The sequence below is a fragment of the Ahaetulla prasina genome, chromosome 7 (assembly GCF_028640845.1).
Source record: "Ahaetulla prasina isolate Xishuangbanna chromosome 7, ASM2864084v1, whole genome shotgun sequence".
NCBI lineage: Eukaryota > Metazoa > Chordata > Lepidosauria > Squamata > Colubridae > Ahaetulla > Ahaetulla prasina.
This window is the reverse complement of record NC_080545.1, coordinates 91,430,067-91,448,816: the sequence shown is the minus strand read 5'-3', so window position 1 is coordinate 91,448,816 and position 18,750 is coordinate 91,430,067. Positions and strand designations below refer to the sequence as shown.

General features: G+C 44.2%; 1 protein-coding gene across 3 annotated transcripts in view; it reads right to left on the bottom strand.

The window, feature by feature from the left end:
* The window catches only part of SOX5 (SRY-box transcription factor 5), a 623,404-nt gene that overhangs the window by 177,430 nt on the left and 427,224 nt on the right, over window positions 1–18,750 (bottom strand). The window lies entirely within an intron of this gene.

Genomic DNA, 18,750 nt, shown 5'->3' with positions numbered 1-18,750 from the left:
TTTCATTTACTGTACAGCTCTGGGATGCACATATGTTCAAACAGCTGATGGCTCATATGACCTTCTGTCTCCTTACTGCATCTTTACATGCTGTTCCGGATAGTTTTAAAAGATAACATTTCTTTCTCCTCCACTCCCCCCCTAGTTATGAGTGAATTAATAGCTTTATTGGGAGATAAATGGAAGCAACAGCGTAGTTGGTAGCTTAGCCCTGTAGCCGAAGCATTTTTAATCTACAATATTTGCAAATATAATTAGTTTGGTCATGGGATGGAGAAAATTAGACTGTGCAATTCTTCAACATTTATTTTGCATTTTCTGCCATGGACAAAATTAATAATATTCAGACTACAGATAGTCCTCAAATTATGGTCACATTTAAATTTGTCTTGGTAAAGCAAGGAGGTTGTTAAGTGAGTCGTGTCTTATTTTATGGCCCTTTTTTGCCATGGTTTTTAAGTGAATCACCCCAGTTGTTGAATGGTTTTTAAGTGAACCACCCAATCATTAAGCAAATACGGCTTCCCCCATTGTCTTCGCTTGTCGTATACCAGCTGGGAAGGTCGCAAACCTGATTCCAGGTTGTACAACTGTCTTAAATACATGCTGGTTGCCAAGGACCTGGATTTTTTTATCATGGGCTACACTGCGCTAGTGCAAATGTGAGGACTGGTTGCGAGTCACTTTTTTCAGTGTCGATGTTATTTTTAAGTCACTGGGTGAATGGTTACAAGTTGAGAACTACCTGCATCCTTTGCCTCAGTGCTCCATGTATAAAATGGTCAAGTGGTTTTGATAATGTCTCCTAAATCGGGTCTCCAACCTTGGCAACTTTAAGACTTGTGGACTTCAGCTCCTAGAATTCCTCAGCCAGCTTTGCTGGCTAAGGAATTCTGGGATTGGAAGTCCACAAGCTGGCTGAGGAATTCTGGGAGTCGAAGTCCACAAGTCTTAAAGTTGCTGAGGTTGGAGACCCCTGTCCTAAATGACTTCTTGTCCGTGTCTTCTCCAAAATCTTCCAAACTGAAAAGTAGCAAGTTCCTCTCCCCAAAGTTAAGATGAGGCATGTTTTGTCACATCTAATAAGACTGTGTGAAGTGACAAAAATTTGCAAGCAAAATAAAAGCGTTTGCTGTTTGTGTTTGGAGGAAGGCACCAGGATTTTTTTTTTTTAAAAAAAAGTTGGGGTCTCCAATCAATCTTGGGCACTTGAGTGTGAATTGATGGTGTTTGGAAAATGTAGAAGTAGATATATAAAGAAGAAAAATCCAGGAAATTATAGCTAACACATCAGAAATGAGTGGCACGTTGCGTTAAAACTTGGACATCATATGAGTAATAATTTTGGGCTTAGGGAAATGACACACACCAAATCCTTTGCATTGTGTATGTAGTTTTCACGTCAACTCATAAATCTTCAGCGGGTAGATGTTAATGATAGAAAGAATCAACGCTGGTTACATCCAGAAAGAAATATCGTAAAATGGGGCAAAATTCGCTTAAGAACTGTCTTGCTTAGTAACATCGGCCACCTAATGAGAAGGAAGGACTCCCTGGAGAAGAGCCTAATGCTGAAAACGATTGAGGGCAAAAGAAGAAGGGGACGACAGAGAACGAGGTGGCTGGATGGAGTCACTGAAGCAGTAGGCATGAGTTTAAATGGACTCCAGAGGATGGTAGAGGACAGGAAGGCCTGGAGGAACTTTGTCCATGGGGTCGCGATGGGTCGGACACGACTTCGCAACTAACAACAACAGTGCAATAAATCCAGTTTAAGGCACTATTGCTATTTACAGATCCCTCACATCCAGGACATAAACTGTTTCAACTCCTACTCTCAAAACGACGCTATAGAGCACTGCACAACAGAACAACTAGACACAAGAACAGTTTTTTCCTGAAGGCCATCACTCTGCTAAACAAATAATTCCCTCAACACTGTCAAACTATTTACTAAATCTGCACTACTATTAATCTTCTCATCGTTCCCATCACCAATCTCTTTCCACTTATGACTGTATGACTGTAACTTTGTTGCTGGCAATCCTTATGATTTATATTGATATATTGACCATCAATTGTGTTGTAAATGTTGTACCTTGATGAACGTATCTTTTCTTTTATGTACACTGAGAGCATATGCACCAAGACAAATTCCTTGTGTGTCCAATCACACTTGGCCAATAAAAATTCTATTCTATTCTATTCTATTCTATTCTATTCTATTCTATTCTATTCTATTCTATTCTATTCTATTCTATTCTATTCTATGTTTTCCTTCTCTGTTTGCCGTGCCATCATCAAGAAGGGGAACAAGGTGTCAGAATCAACCTTTGCAACAACACACACTCACACACACACACACACAAAGGAAGGAAGGAAGGAAGTAGAAAAAGCCCAGAATGTCGTAATTCCTCACCATTCGTTTGTAGGATTCCAAAAAGCTTGTCAATCAAGCTGTCCCTTCTTCCACCAACCATATCGGCTTCTCTCCCGGATTCTGACAACTGCTTCTGAGCTCAGCTGTCACTCTCTTCCACTGGGGAAAAATCGATGGGACCCTCCAATCCCAACCTCAGTGACCTTTGAATATGACAAGATTTTTGGTCCGGCCTGCTAAATGGAAAGCTGGAGTATGGAGCACTGCCTCGGGGTGAAACTTTCAGAGAATTTATTATCTCCTAATGCCCTTTGCACTGCTTCCCATCATCAAACACCCTGGCAGGCCTCAGAACAGGAAGAAATACATTAACTGGAATCTGATCGTTTTAAAAGGTTACAGATGCCCAAATATAATTTAATTTCATACTTGCCCTTTGAGGGTTTGGTGTATATTTTCATTTTATGACTGCAAATGATAAAGCTCTTAAGATTCTGGGCAATAAAAAAGGGGGGAGGGGGAAAGTATTTTAAGGGCTGGAACTATGGACTCTTCACATGCCATGAATTAAGTGATGAATCAGCTATTGTCGCCCCCCCATCCTCCTTTAATATTTTCTAGGATTTGCACCTGCCCCTTTCCCGTGATACAGTTATACCTGGATAGGTGTTCTCCATCCTTGGATACGTCCAGGGGTGAAATCCAGCAGGTTCTGACAGAGAACCGGTAGCGGAAATTTTGAGGAGTTTGGAGAACCAGCAAATACCACCTCTGGCTGGCCCCAGAGTGGGGTGGGAATGGGGATTTTGCAGTATCCTTCCCCTGCCACGCCCACCAAGCCACACCCACCAAGCCACACCTACAGAACCGGTAGTAAAAAAAATTGAATTCCACCACTGGAAACGTCCAATAGAATTCCAACGTTGGGGGTGTATGACTCTTCCAGAGCAGTCTGTGAAATCTAAGGCTACCTTGATGTATCAATGTATACACACTACAATGTTATTTTGATTTGGACTTGGACAAAATGAACTTGAACTAGAAGACACTTTTTTAAAAAAAAAATATTAAACCATCTGAAGTTTATTGTGGTTTATCACAGCTTCCACTTCATTCCATATAGGTACTATATTTTTGCATGTAAATGTGTGTGTATGAGATCTCTCTCATCAGCCAGCCTGCCTGCCTGCCTGATCTCTCTCCCTCTTTCTAGTATCTATCTATCTATCTATCTATCTATCTATCTATCTATCTATCCATTCATCCATCCCTGTCTTTCTCTCTCAATCATCTATCATCTATCTACATCTATGATCTTACTATCATCTAAAATAACAACCCAGATTGTTGGGGGCAATTTGCTGACTCTGTAAACCTCTTAGAGAGGGCTGTAAAGCACTGGGAAGCGGTATATAAGAGCCATTGCTATATTAATATATTATTATAAGTATATTAATCTTAAGCAGTTACCAGCACACCTATTTAAACTACGGATTAAGCACAACAATCCCTCTAACACTGAATTGAGAGGGACCTGTTTGCTCCTGGAGGACAGATGCTCTCAAGCTGATGTGAAGCATTTTTTGAAGGCCAGTGACTTTCGGAGAAAGAGTTAAATAAATTCCCCTATCTCCACCGCTCAAATAAAGACCGCGAATAAAGACCTTTGATTTCACCCTGGGTGTCCATGCAGTTGTCTCATTTGATGTCCAACTATATATGTTTCTAATTTCAAAAGCCATCTTCCTTGATTATCCATTTTCTCAAGCTGTGTTTTCAAACACCTAGAAAAATAACAAGTTTGCATAAAACGGCGGCCGAGAAGTGAGGGGAGGGGGGGAGGGGAACAGTGGAAGGAAGAAGGAACGAGAAAAAGAAGAGGGAAGGCAGATGAGGAAAGGTTATTTTATCCTCAACTGGGGCTAAAATTAAACCTTGGAAAGTGCTTGCATCTGAAAGCTGAGGGCCAGATGCTGTTCTCCTTGAGCAGGTGTGCCGAGGGGGGCCCCCTCCCGAGAAGGCACCTGCTCACAAAGGGCTGCTGGTTTCTGTGCTTCAAATTATGAAGCTGAGGGAGCAGAGTGAACTTACTGTCCCATTCTGTGGCTGTCACATCACACAGCTTGGAGACTGATATAACCTACCTCATAGACTTAAGTTTATTTATTTATTTATTTATTTATTTTGTCACAACGGTATATATAAGCATAAGCATGAAATAAATATACAATATGTAAGCATAAGCATAAGTATGTAATAACTATATAAATTGGATATAATGAAAGGAAACAATAGGACAGGAACGGTAGGCACGTTTGTGTTCTTATGCACGCCCCTTACAGACCTCTTAGGAATGGGGTGAGGTCAATAGTAGACAGTTTTTGGTTAAAGCTTTGGGGATTTTGGGAAGAGACCAGAGTCAGGTAGCGTGTTCCAAGTATTAACAATTCTGTTTCTGAAGTCTTATTTTCTGCAATCAAGATTGGAGCGGTTCACATTAAGCTTAAATCTGTTGTGTGTTCGTGTATTGTTGCAATTGAAGCTAAAGTAGTCTTCGACAGGAAGGACATTGCAATGGATGATTCTATGAGTTAAACTCAGGTCATGTCGAAGGCGGCGGAGTTCTAAGTTTTCTAAGCCCGGGATTTCAAGTCTGGTGGCATAAGGTATTTTGTTGTATTCAGAAGTTGTACATTGAATCAAAACAGGGGGATTTGCCTAGCACGCCAAACAAAAGAAGAGAAGAATATTTGTGGGTCAGGGTTGAACCGTGGAGTCCTCGGCGCTCTCTGAGCTTGCTTGTTTACTTACAGGACGTTTCATGACCCACCCAGGTAACATCATCAGTGCTAGAAGGGCGTGGGGTTTGGTCGCTGTGTACAAGTGGCTTGCCCTGTCCGTGTGGGTGGGAGTGATCTTGGTGGTTCCTTAATTAGGTTGTCGTTTACGGTTAGCTTGTTTGTCTTCAGACAATACTGATAGGGCAAGCCGCTAGCACCGTGAGGGCGAACCTATGGCATGCGTTCCAGAAGTGGCATGCAGTGACCTCTCTGATGGCACGCGAGCCATCAACACTCTGTTGATGGCAGTTCATCAGCAATGTGCATGCGCGCATGCCTCCCGTCGGCCAGCTGGTCTTTGAGTCTCTGCCACGCATGCACGGGAGGCCGGGGCACGTACGGGGGTCCATGTGTGCATGCGTGGGGGGACGGGGTGCATGCAGAGGGATGCATGTGCATGCGCAGGGGGGTGGGGCACATGCAGGGGGTTGCACATGCATATGGGGGAGTGGGGGGCATGCGCAGGGGCCATGCATGCATTGCATTTGGGGGGTTCACGCTTTGGCCATTCGGTCTGGAAAAGGTTAGCCATCGCTGCACTAGCATATAAACAGAGAGCAAACACCATACTCACTACCACTGATAATACTACCAAGTTAGGTAATGAAATGTTTGTAAGAAAGCAACCAACCTCAGAGAGCACCAAGGACCCCACACTAAACAATGGAAAAACTTAGCAAGGGTAAAACCAATCAAGCAACTGTGACTCTCTCTCAATCCAACCCACCTCCCAGGGTTATTGTTGTGGAGAATAAAAGGAGAAGGAAGGAGTAATATTAGCAATAGCACTTAGACTTATATGCCGTTTTACAGTGCTTCACAGCCCTGTCTAAGTGGTTTGTGGAGTCAGCGTATTGCCCCCATCAATCTGGGTCCTCATTTTACCGACTTCGGAAGGATGGAAGGCTGAGTCAACCTTAAGCCTGGTGAGATTCGATCTGCCAAATTGCAGTCAGCCGGCAGTCAGCAGAAATAGCCTGCAGTACTGCATTCTAACCACTGGGCCAAGTGTGATGGTATGGTCGCCACCTTGAATTGTTTGTAAAAATAATAAAGGCAGGATACAAAAACCATGGAGAAGACACTTGATAGTCCCTTAGACTGTGAGAAGATCCAGTCAGTGAATCGTAAAGGAAACAACGCTGGCTGTTCTTTGGAAGGACAGAGACTGAAGCTGAAGATCAAACATTTTGGCCGCCAAAGGACAAGAGAAGACTCCTTGGAAGAGACAGTGATGTTGGGAAAAATGGAAGGCAAAAGGAAAAAGGCAGAGGGTGCCATCAATGCAAAAAACATAAATTTAGTAAACTCCGGGAGACGGTGGAAGAAAGAGGCCGCTGGCATGCTATGGTCCATGCAGAAGTGGGTTTCACATAATTTAAGAACCGATTCACCCAGAATCAAAAATGTGCACGCACACGCCTTGCACACATGTGCATTGCGTCAAAAACACGGCAATTGCATAGGATGGGATAGCTTCACTCATGCATGGATCTTCCACACATGTGTGCTGAGTCAAAAACATGGCAATTGTATAAGATGGGATAGTGCCGGGCCGGTAGGGCGGGGCCAGCTGCTGGCTCTAACTACTGGTTTGCCTGAACCGGTCCGAACCGGCTGAATCACACCCCTGGGTCCATGGAGTCACAAAGCTTAGCAATTGAACAATAATGAACAACAAACAACACAAGTTAGGCCTTTTGTTGGCCTAGGTGAGCTGGGAGTAATTCATGCTTAAATTCTTGCGATTGTTTTAGACCAGATCAGCGGTTTTTAGAGGAGAATACTTGAATAAGGAATTACAGGAAACAGATGCTGGGTATGATGACCGAAGCAGGTGGGGGAAGCGAATACAACCCTAAGGGATATGTCTTTATCTGGGTTCTTTCCCTCTATCTGGCTTAAGATTTCCTAGGTCAGCTTTTCCAACCTGGTGCCCTCCAGATACAGAAGTTAATCTGAAACATCTGGCTACCACATCGATACAAACCCCTGTAACTAAAGACCCAATTGGAAACCAAGATGAATCTTCTGCTTTTCACTGCGAATCTTTTGCTTTTCACACAAGTGTTGGGTAGAGACCAGCCACTCCTAACAGGATTGCTGATCTCAAATGAACAATTTATAAGCCATCAATTTGGGGGGGGGATATACTCTATTTAATCTTAGAACAGGGGTGGGTGGGAAAAAAAGCAGGGGTGGGGAAAGAAAGGAAACGATTGATTCCACCCTCTTTCCTTGCCGAGAAAGGAAATTAAAGATGGCTTGAATTCTCCAGTGACGTTTGACAGGTAGGTGGCACAATGCTCTGGGTCTTCTTATCTTCCAGAGATGATTCCAAAGGACGGGGACTCAGAATTGGCATCAGAACCAAGCTCTGAACTATGAACTAGGACTGTGATGGTGAACCTACGGCACGTGGGCCACAGGTGGCACGCAGAGCCCTCTCTCCGGCCACACCAGCCGTTGCCCAGCCCAGCTCCATGGCGCATGAGCACACCTCCCGCCAGCCAGCTGGCCTACAGATCTCTGCCGCGCATGCGCAGGGCCTTCCCCGATCTCCTCAGTTTCTCCCCCACCCCGGCACACGCTAGCTTTCTCCTGCATTTTTGCCACCCGTGCCTTTCCCGATCTCTGCAGGTTCCAGCCTCCGCAGGTGCCTCTCCTTAGCAGAAATGCAGGAGAAAGCAAAGGTACGGTGGGGGGCAGAAACTGAGGAGATCAGGGAAGGGACGGGTGGCAGAAATGCAGGAGAACCAACCTGGAAGCCAAAACGGGGGCCAGGATGCATGCGCCACGGGGTGCATGCACAGGGAACACGTTTACATCAGTGGCGGGTTGCCCCCGGTTCGCACCAGTTCTATAGAACCAGTAATAAAACCGGCGGGAGTAATAAAACCCGAATGTCATCAAAAGTGATCTGCACATGCACAGAACCTTCTGCGCATGTGTAGGCGAGCGTGTGTGTGTGCGGGCATGATGCAAACCGGTAGTGAAGGTAAGTAGAACCCACCCCTGGTGCACATGCATGGCGCCAGGGCACATGCGCAGGGGGCGCTTTCATTGTATTTTGGAGATTTGGGCACACATGTGTGCATTCGCGCGCTTGCGCTTTGGGGACTTGGCACCAAAAAGCTAAACCATCACTGATCTAGGATCAAGCCAGGAATTCTGCCAATTCTCACCGAAACAGAAATATCCGGAATATCTGGAGAACGTCCTCCACAATGCTTACGGTTCCTCACTTCTGTGTCCTGCAATGTTTCATAGTGTTTCCCCCCCTTGGAATTACCCAATCGAGCTGTGGGTTTGTAAGTATCTGAACGCTTTGAGCCTGGGCCATGTCTGGAACACCATAAACTACATCCTTGTTCTGCAAGATTTACTTCTGGAAAATTACAGCCTCGACTCAGAATGATCCAGGGAAGTCGAGGGAAACGAGACCAACGGAAAGCCAGAACGGATTTTTCTCCAAACCAGAAGACAGGAATTACAACAGTTTGAGGCTAATTTAGCATGTAATGAGAATCAACACAAGCTGAAGATTAGTACAATTTTCATGGAAGGAGACTCGCACCCGGTCAGTTCCTATTGTCCAAATACCAAAAAGCTCTTGGGGCACCCCTCCTCAACATTGAAAGAGAATCGGGGAAGGGGCTGTCGCATTTAGAGAAGAAATGGTTCTATTCTCCGATTTGGATCTGGCTGGATTTGGTAAAGCAGAGGAAAAAGCAAAACAGTCCCGGGGCCTGTTTTGCATACTTGTTTTAGTATTCCAAATGCTTCTTGATGTAATTGAATTGTTGTTTCTGCCTCTATTAATACATATGCAAATGAGCCAGTGCTGCAGCTGCACCGTATTAATCATATGTGTGCTTCTGTCTGTCTGCCCCATAGGCTTAGGGGTCGGGAAGAGAAGGGAGAGTTAAGGAAATGCGGGCATTTTAAGCCACAAAGGAAGTTCACTCAGGCTGATAGAGGTCTGCTCAGTACATAGCACGTGGAGCAAAGGAAAAGAGGAGCCAATTAGGTTCTCCGCTTCCTCCTTACTAGTTGACAAGGTTCACACAAGATACTAAATCTGGATTAAAAAGGTAAGGTAAAGGTTCCCCTCGCACATATGTGCTAGTCGTTGCCGACTCTAGGGGGCGGTGCTCATCTCCATTTCAAAGCCGAAGAGCCAGCGCTGTCCGAAGAGGTCTCCGTGGTCATGTGGCCGGCATGACTCAATGCCAAAGGCACACGGAATGCTGTTACCTTCCCACCAAAGGTGGTCCCTATTTTTTCTACTTGCATTTTTATGTGCTTTCGAAACTGCTAGGTTGGCAGAAGCTGGGACAAGTAATGGGAATTCACCCCATTACATGGCAGCACTAGGGATTCGAACCGCCGAACTGCCGACCTTTTGATCGACAAGCTCAGCTGTCTTAGCCCCTGAGCCACTGCGTCCCTGTAATTCAGTAATCCAGTAATCTGGATTACTGAAGTAAAACTCGTGAGTTCATTATATTATGCTTCTGTTTCTCAATCTCAGTGATGTTAAACTGTGTAGACTTCAACTCCCAGAATTCCCCAGCCAGTACACTATGGAGTCAAAGTCCACATAGCTTAATATTGGCGAGGTTGATACTCTATTATACAATGCCAAAACTAGATAGATACATATAGGCAGGTGATAGATAGACAGATGATAGATAGATAGATAAATAGATAATAGAAGATCATAAATGATAATAGATAGATAGATAGATAAATAGAAGATCATAAATGATAATAGATAGATAGAGAGAGAGAGATAATAGAGAGATCATAGATGAAAGATAGATAGATAATAGATAGATAGATAGATAGATAGATAGATAGATAGATAGATAGATAGATAGAAAGATAGATCATGGATGTAAATAGATAAAATGATAGACAGACAGACAGATAGATAAATAGGCAGACAAACAGACAGACAGACAGACAGACAGACAATTCAGAGGCAGGCAAACTTTTAGGACAGAGTTACATATGGAAACCTGGGCACATAGGCAACAATGGCTTCTAGGGCAGGTGTGGCCAATCACAAACTACTCATTGACTCATTGACCTTCTCTAGAGATTACCTGTAAGTGTTCCATGAGATCTTTGTAAAGCCTGAAGGCCCCATGAATTCATGTGATGCTAGAGACTGGTGTTTTTATAGCACACCATCTTTCAGTTTAAAACTTTTTAAAATGAAAATAATAATTTTTCAAAAGGTATAATGGGGAGCACTGCAGTTATAGGTAGCAAGGAAGAAGTTTGGAAACACCATCCCAGGGTTGCTCATAACATGCGGAAACAATGGCTTCAATACCATCATTCCAGACACTCTTCTAACTAAGTTAAACCAGCTACAGGTACCTGAACAGACTTGTAAGTGGATCATAAGCTTCCTGACAAACAGGAAGCAGCAGGTGAAGCTAAGCAGAATCACATCAGATACCTGTACAATTAGCACAGGGGGCCCCCAAGGCTGTGTGCTCTCCCCACTTCTCTTCTCTCTGTATACCAATGACTGCATCTCTAACGATCCATCTGTTAAACTACTGAAGTTTGCAGATAACACAACAGTGATTAGTCTCATTCGAGACAATGATGAATCCGCATACGGGAGGTTGAACGACTAGCCTCGTGGTGCAACCGGAACAATCTGGAACTGAACACACTCAAAACCGTAGAAATGGTGGTAGACTTTAGGAGAAACCATTCCATACTTTCACCTCTCACAATACTAGACAATACAGTATCAACAGTAGAAACCTTCAGATTTCTAGGTTCTACCATATCTCAAGATCTAAAATGGACAGCTAACATCAAAAACATCATCAAAAAAGGACAACAATGAATGTTCTTTCTGCGCCATCTCAGAAAGCTCAAACTGCCCAAAGAGCTGCTGATCCAGTTCTACAGAGGAATTATTGGGTCTGTCATCTGCACCTCCATAACTTTCTGGTTTGGTTCTGCAACCCAACAAGACAGACACAGACTTCAGAGGATAGTTAGAACTGCAGAAAAAACAATGGCTACCAACCTGCCTTCCATTGAGGACCTGTATACTGCACGAGTCAAAAAGAGGGCTGTGAAAATATTTACAGATCCCTCACATCCTGGACATAAACTGTTTCAACTCCTACCCTCAAAACGATGCTGTAGAGCACTGCACACCAGAACAACTAGACACAAGAACATTTTTTTCCCGAAGGCCATCACTCTGCTAAACAAATAATTCCTTCAACACTGTCTAACTAGTTACTAAGTCTGCACTACTATTAATCTTCTCATCTTCTCATCGTTCCCATCACCCATCTCCTTCCACTTATGACTGTATGACTGTAACTTTGTTGCTTGTATCCTTACGATTTATATTGATATTGTTTCCTGATCGCTCATTGTACCCTATGACTATCATTAAGTGTGGTACCTTGTGATTCTTGATGAGCGTATCTTTTCTTTTATGTACAGAAAGCATATGCACCAAAGACAAATTCCTTGTGTGGCCAATCACACTTGGCCAATAAAAAATTCTATTCTATTCTATTCTATTCTATTCTATTCTATTCTATTCTATTCTATTCTATTCTATTCTATCCTATCCTATCCTATCCTATCCTAGTATTTCCACCTGCTGCATCCATCATGAATTACCCAACACTATTTAAATCTAGCATTGGATATTGATTTGATTTTTACATAGCATTTTATATTGCAAATCCTACATGGAGAAGGATCTGTGACGCTTATGTATATTGTTATGACAAAATAAATAAATAAAATAAAATAAATAAATAGATTTTGCTCCAACAATCTCATTGGCTGCAAAATTGAATGTACGTCCTTGTTCACTACAGTGTGAGGCTACCAATGAGTTTGGGTCTCCTCGTCTGACCGTTCTCGCTTGTGTTCTTGCAATCTGGTGGTCAGCTGTAGAGCGCTGCACACCGGAACGGCTGGACATGGGAACGGTTTTTTCCCAAGGGCCATCACTCTGCTAGACAAATAATTCCCTCAACGCTGTCAGGCTATTTGCTAGATCTGCACTGCTATTGGTCTTCTCATAGTTCCCATCACCAATCTCTTTCCACTTATGACTGTATGACTAACTTTGTTGCTGGCAATACTTATGATTTATATTGATATATTGACCATCAATTGTGCTGTAAATGTTGTATCTTGATGAAGGTATCTTTTCTTTTATGTACACTGAGAGCATATGTACCAAAGACAAATTCCTTGTGTGTCCAATCACACTTTGCCACTAAAAAATTCTATTCTATTCTATTCTATTCTATTCTATTCTGTTCTGTTCTGTTCTGTTCTGTTCTGTTCTGTTCTGTTCTGTTCTGTTCTATTCTATTCTATTCTATCGGTCTGCCCCATATTAGACTTCACATGAAACTGCCCAGCCTAATGTGCTTTTGAAGGAACGTTTTATCACAATGTGTAGTTTTGCCACTGGAAGTTAGGCAGATATTGTCCTAATGCAAACCTCCAAAGAGGACTTCAAAATAATCTTTCTCAGTCATGGAATTTCATTTGAGTGGGTGGAGAATGGAGCTATTGGAAAAACCAGATGGATTTGCAAGTCTAATTTCAGTAGTTTCCTAATTTTTGAATCTGTAGGGATTCCAAAATTTACATCCAGCAAAATCTTTTATATACAAATAAGGGTTAAACTCGGGGACAACGCCAGCTCAATTATGCAGGTATGGCAAAGAACTGCCAATCCTTTGCTCTTGAAATATTTCTTTGGAGAAGTTACGTTTAAACTCATAACTTTAAATAATTGAATAAAGCGATGTCATTCAAAAGGCATAGCTGAGTAAATCATTTAATAGGAGGGTCAGTTCACCTGGAGTGCAGATATTAGTTCAAGAGTGCCTTGTACCAATCTGCTGAAGGATACAGCATATTATATACAATCCTTTCCAAACCTGTTCATATGTGAATTGAATGTGGCCTGTTTTTATTTCACCAATCTGTTCGTTGCACAATTTTCCTAAGTAGAAATTATTCTCACACGGTGTCCAAAACAGCTTTAAGGAACTATATAACTTCCCACCTCCCTTTACTTTTGCTTTTGAAGACTATATATATCTGTAGTGGATAAATGCGAGCAAAGACATTCCTTGTATATATATTGGAGCCAATATACATTTGGGACTTTATTCTTTTTCACAATCTCAAATACCCAGAAAGTATTTTCCAATATAAAGATTAGTCCTATCCTGAGGTTACTGTACAGCTTAGAAATATCCCTTTCTAAGGGGTCTTAGTTCTGTTAATTTTGCTTCTTCATACAGGTTGCCCTCAACTTACAACGACAAGTGAGCCCAAAATTTATGTTGCTATGCAAGACAGTTATTAAAGTGAGGTTTGCCCCGTCTTACAACCTTTCTTGCCAAAGTGGTTAAGTGAATCACGGCACTTAAGTTAAACTAGTACCACGGTTGTTAAATGAATCTGGCTTCCTCATTGATTTTGCTTGACAGAAGGTCACAAATGGTGATCATGTGACCCCTGGGGACAGGGGAGGGTTGCTGGGGGTTCGCAGGGGTTCGGGAGAACCTCTAGCTAAGATTCTGTGCAGTTCAGAGAACCCCCAAATCCCACTCCTGGCTGGCCCTTCCTACCCCGCCCTGCCTCTCCCAAGAGTCCCAACGTGGTCCGTTTTGGATGTAGGTAAGTGCAAGGCTGTTACCTTCCCACCAAAGATGGTCCCTATTTTTTCTACTTGCATTTTTACGTGCTTTCGAAACTGCTAGGTTGCCAGAAGCTGGGACAAGTAATGGGAGCTCACCCCGTTACATGGCAGCACTAGGGATTCGAACCGCTGAGCTGCTGACCTTTTGATCGACAAGCTCAATGTCCTAGCCCCTGAGCCACCGCATCCCTTTGGCATTGAGTCATGCCGGCCACATGACCATGGAGACGTCTTTGGACAGCACTGGCTCTTCGGCTTTGAAATGGAGATGAGCACCGCCCCATAGAGTTGGGAACAACTAGCACGTATGTGTGAGGGGAACCTTTACCTTAACCTTAAGTGCAGACTGCGGGCGGAGGCTCAGGGAGGGTGAAAAAACGGGCCTACTGGAAGTTCAGGAGGGCCTCTGGAGCCAGGGGAGGCAATTTTCGCCCTCCAGGAGGCTCTAGGAAAGCCTCCAGAGCCTGGGGAGGGCAAAAATGCCTCCCCTGGCTTGGTGCAGGAGGCTGACTAGGCCATGCCCACCCAGCAAGCGGGTAGAGAACCCCTTGTTAAAATTTTTGAAGCCCACCCCCTGCCTAGGACACTGCAACCGTCATAAATACATGCCAGTTTCCAAACATGCGACTTTTGATCCCCGGGCCACAAGGATGTTGCAACAGTCATAAGTGTGGAAAAATGGTCATAAGTCCCTTCCCCCCCCCCCATGTCTTTGTAACATTGAATGGTCACTAAGCAAAATGATCTCCTTGTTGAAGATCAGGAACAAATGCATTCCCCCGCTAGACGACAATGCGCTGGCATGTCATTAGGAAAATAGACGGCCAGCAATCATCGCTTTTGTAACTCTTTCCAGAAAACGAGCAACGAGGTACGGACAGACTAGCAGGAATATTAGATGCAGGAGAGGACAGATTCTCATGCATGTAGCTGCAGTGAGGTGGAAAACATCAATTCTGACCATTAATAATATCTTATTTAACTACACCTAAAAGTGGAAAAGGCCTGCAAGCTTTCTCTTCCCTCCCCCCTCTCCCCTCAGCTGCTGTTTATGGGCATGGATCCATTAGCAGCAATAGGAGTGCATCTATTCCTACAGCTGGGGAACTGGCCTTTGATCTCCAGCAATCTCCTATAAAATGGGCCGTTTGGCTGCTCCTTGGGCAGAACAGGTGGTGACTATCTGGTAGCCAACGCACCTAAATTTAGCATCGGCGATAAATGGGAAGTGCAGTGCCCAATCTAGGTTAATATTATATGTTGGGAGACCAATTTAAGGGGCTAGCCAATGGGAAATATTCATATTATGCTGCCTTATTAACTCTCTATCATTATCATCTTCAGCATTTGTGATGTCCGTCAAGAAATGTGCATATTAATATTAAAGGAATCTAGTGAGCTAATGGCTGATGGATGCTTGCCATCTTTTGGCAACGCTATAATGTGAACCGTTGCAGCGTGAGCATTTAGCTCCTATTTTCAGTTCATCTCGCCCAGATGTTTGTTCTCAAAGGGCAAGCGCGGTTTTGTTTTGATTTTCCCCCCCCCTCACCGTACCAATTGAGGGTGAGGGTACCTCAGCAGAGTGATCAAGCTCCACATTAATGAACCACAGACTGAAAAATTTATACGGAGCAGGTAAAGCAGCAAGAAAACTAAAGAGAAAAATCTATCAGCTCAGGTTCAAGATGCAACCGATATTTACCGTTGTCTCCTACTTAGAAAAATTGCAATATGGTTTTTTTTTCTCACCTATGGCGCCTTCTGTCCTAGCACTGATTGTCAACATCTGTGTAAATTATTTTCATCTTTTTTTTTTTTTTTTACATATATAACTTTTCAGATCCTGCACTTGTACAGGAGTTTCCAATTTTCAGGTCCGATGTGATTCAATCTCCACATTTATCCCACATGTAATCAACCTTCACCACAGTGAAGGCAGCTTGTTTTCAACTTCAGACACCCCATAATTTTAAGTCAGAAAATACGCAGGGCAAATTTCTCCACGATTTGCATTTATGTTCCGAAGGGTTTTTTTTTTCTTTCTAAAAGACTTTCTTGGTGTTTTTTTCAATTTTTTATTTGAAAACCTGTAGCTTGTCATCCAAAAAAACTTCTTCAGTTTAGAACACGGGTATCAAACTCGCAACGTTGCGGTCACGTGACGTTTCGCAACGTTCTTCCCCTTCGTGGAGCTGGATGCACCTGGCATAGCCGGCCGGCATTCCGCCAGTTTGACACTCCTGGTTCAGAAGCTTCACAACTGAAAAGAAAGCTTCTTGGATGAGAAATGAAATTGTTCTGTCCCCCTCGCCTCCGTCCGAGCGATGGCTTAATTAGCCGGCACTATCAGCTCTGGCAGCAAACTAGCGAGCGTCTGCCAAGTGCCTCTGTTATCTCCCTCGATGCCGATGAGTCAACAAACAGTACTTCAGCTCTAGTCAAGAGTTGATTTGCCTGCTACGAAGAGGCATAGCAGCCCTTGCTGCTTTTATATCCTGTGGGGTGTGGCTCCATGACTCAGCACTTCCTAGGCCTGCCCCACCCTTGCTTCTGTTGTTCCCGCCTCTCCTGCCTATGAAACCTAGGGTCCAGCCAGGCCTGATTGCCATCAGCTGGGTTTGGAGGCATGGCCTGGGGGGGAAGAGTCAGGGGATGGAGGCCTCATTATCTCCTCCACCTGGCCTGCCTCTGGCTCCTGGAGCTGAGCCAGGGAAGCTGGTGCTTCTGAGGTAAGTCCTGATGGCCCTTCCCCCTCACTTTCCAAGTCACTTTCTGGCAGGGGGCCCAGCTCGGGGGGCGCAGACACAACAGAAACAGTTTCAAAGAAAATACCAAGAAAGTCCAGTTGCCTTTTGGGGGAAAAAAAACAAGACTGTTGGGACTATCTTGTCCTAGATGAGGCGTCTTCAGCCTTGGCAACTTTAAGATTTGTGGACTTCAACTCAGGGGTGAAATGCTCCTGGTTTGGACCAGATTGCCTGATCTGGTAGTGATGATGGCGAGTGGTTCAGAGAACCGTTAGCAAAAATCCCTGCGCCCCCCTGCCCATGCCCAGCTGAGTCGTGTAATCATCAGAGGTTTTTATTTTTTTACTTTTAAAAGCATTTTTTCTTCAGCCAAAAAAATGCTTTTAAAAGAAAAAAAAGCCTCTGATGATCGCGCGGCTAAGCTGGGATCATCAGAACATTTTAAAAGCATTTTTCCGCCGAACAGGTTGTAGAAAAAAATGCTTTTAAAAGTAAAAAAAAAAAGTTGGCCACGCCCACCCAGTGACATTATCCCTCCCACCAAGCCACGCCCACAGAACCGATAGTAACAAATTTTACATTTCACCCCTGCTTCAACTCCCAGAATTCCTCAGCCAGTTTTGATTCCTGGGAGTTGGTCCACAAGTCTTAAAGTTGCCAAGGTTGGAGACCCCTGTCTTAGATCATTGAGAATCTCCAGATGATCTGCGTTTATATATTCTTTGAGTCCCTGGTAAGAACTGGTGGACACCTGTAAAGGATTACACCAGGATTGCACCAGGATTATTAATGTTATGTCTCTTGAAATCTCCTAGTACAGTGGTCCCCAAACCTTTTGGGCAGGGACCGGTTCTGCGGAGAAAGGTTTTTCCGCAGACCAGAGGGGATGTGATTTGGTTTGCTGCTTGCATCCCACAGATGGGGCTTTGCTGGTCTACATGGTCCACTTTCTGGCGTGCCATGGACCGGTGCCGGTGCACGGACTGGGAGTTGGGGATCTCTGTCCTAGAATCGTTGTGTTCCGTTCTCCTTCGCCTCCGTCCGAGTGATGGCTTAATTAGCCGGCACTATCAGCTCTGGCAGTAGAATAGCCAGCATCTGCCAAGAATCTCCGTTATCTTTCACGACGCTGGTGAGTCACCCAGGAACAAACTTCAGCTCTTAGTCAATCAGTGGATTTGCCTGTTACAAAGAGACACAGCAGCTCTCTCTGCCTTTTATATCCTGTGGGGTGTGGCTCCATGACTCAGCACTTCCTAGGCCTGCCCCACCCCTGCTTCTGTTGTTCCCGCCTCTCCTGCCTACGAAACCTAGCGTCCAACCACGCCTGATTGCCGTCAGCTGGGTCTGCAGGCATGGCCTGGAGGGGAAAGAGTCCGGGAACGGAGGCCTCGTTATCTCTTCCACCTGGCCTGTTTCTGGCTCCTGGAGCTGAGCCAGGGAAGCCGGTGCTCCCAAGGTAAGTCCTGACGGCCCTTCCCTCTCACTGTCCCTTTCTGGCAGCAGGCCCGGCTCCAAGTCACTTTCTGGCAGGAGGGCCGGCTCAGGGGGGGGGGTGCAGACACAACACTTTGTGTAATCAGTCACAACTGAGATGGTCTACAATACTGCAACAGTTCTGCCTGTTGTAATCACCTGATCAGTCTGAGTTAAACAGCACCGAACAAGGATCAGGTCTAGAATAGTTCATGGGGTATTGTAGCAAGGGCTGGATTGCAAAGCCGAAGTCCAGATAGTGTACGCTAAATACTTTCTCTGGTTGGAGGAAGGGACATCAAAATAATTTCTGAGGATAATGGCAAAAGGGAAATAGGCTTTCATTTCCTGCTTGCAAGTATCCCAAAGGTAGCCAGTTGGCTACTGTAAGCAACAAAATGCTGGCTTTAAATGAACCTTGGTTTTGGCTTTAAATGGCTGCCTTAACTTTTTACTTCTTGTTTTGTTTTAAATCAGGATTCCAAACTCAGGCATGTCTATAATGATTAATACTGGTTTTTCTCCTCTTTAAAGTTTTTAAAGTCCCCCCCCCCTCTTATCACAAAATAGTGT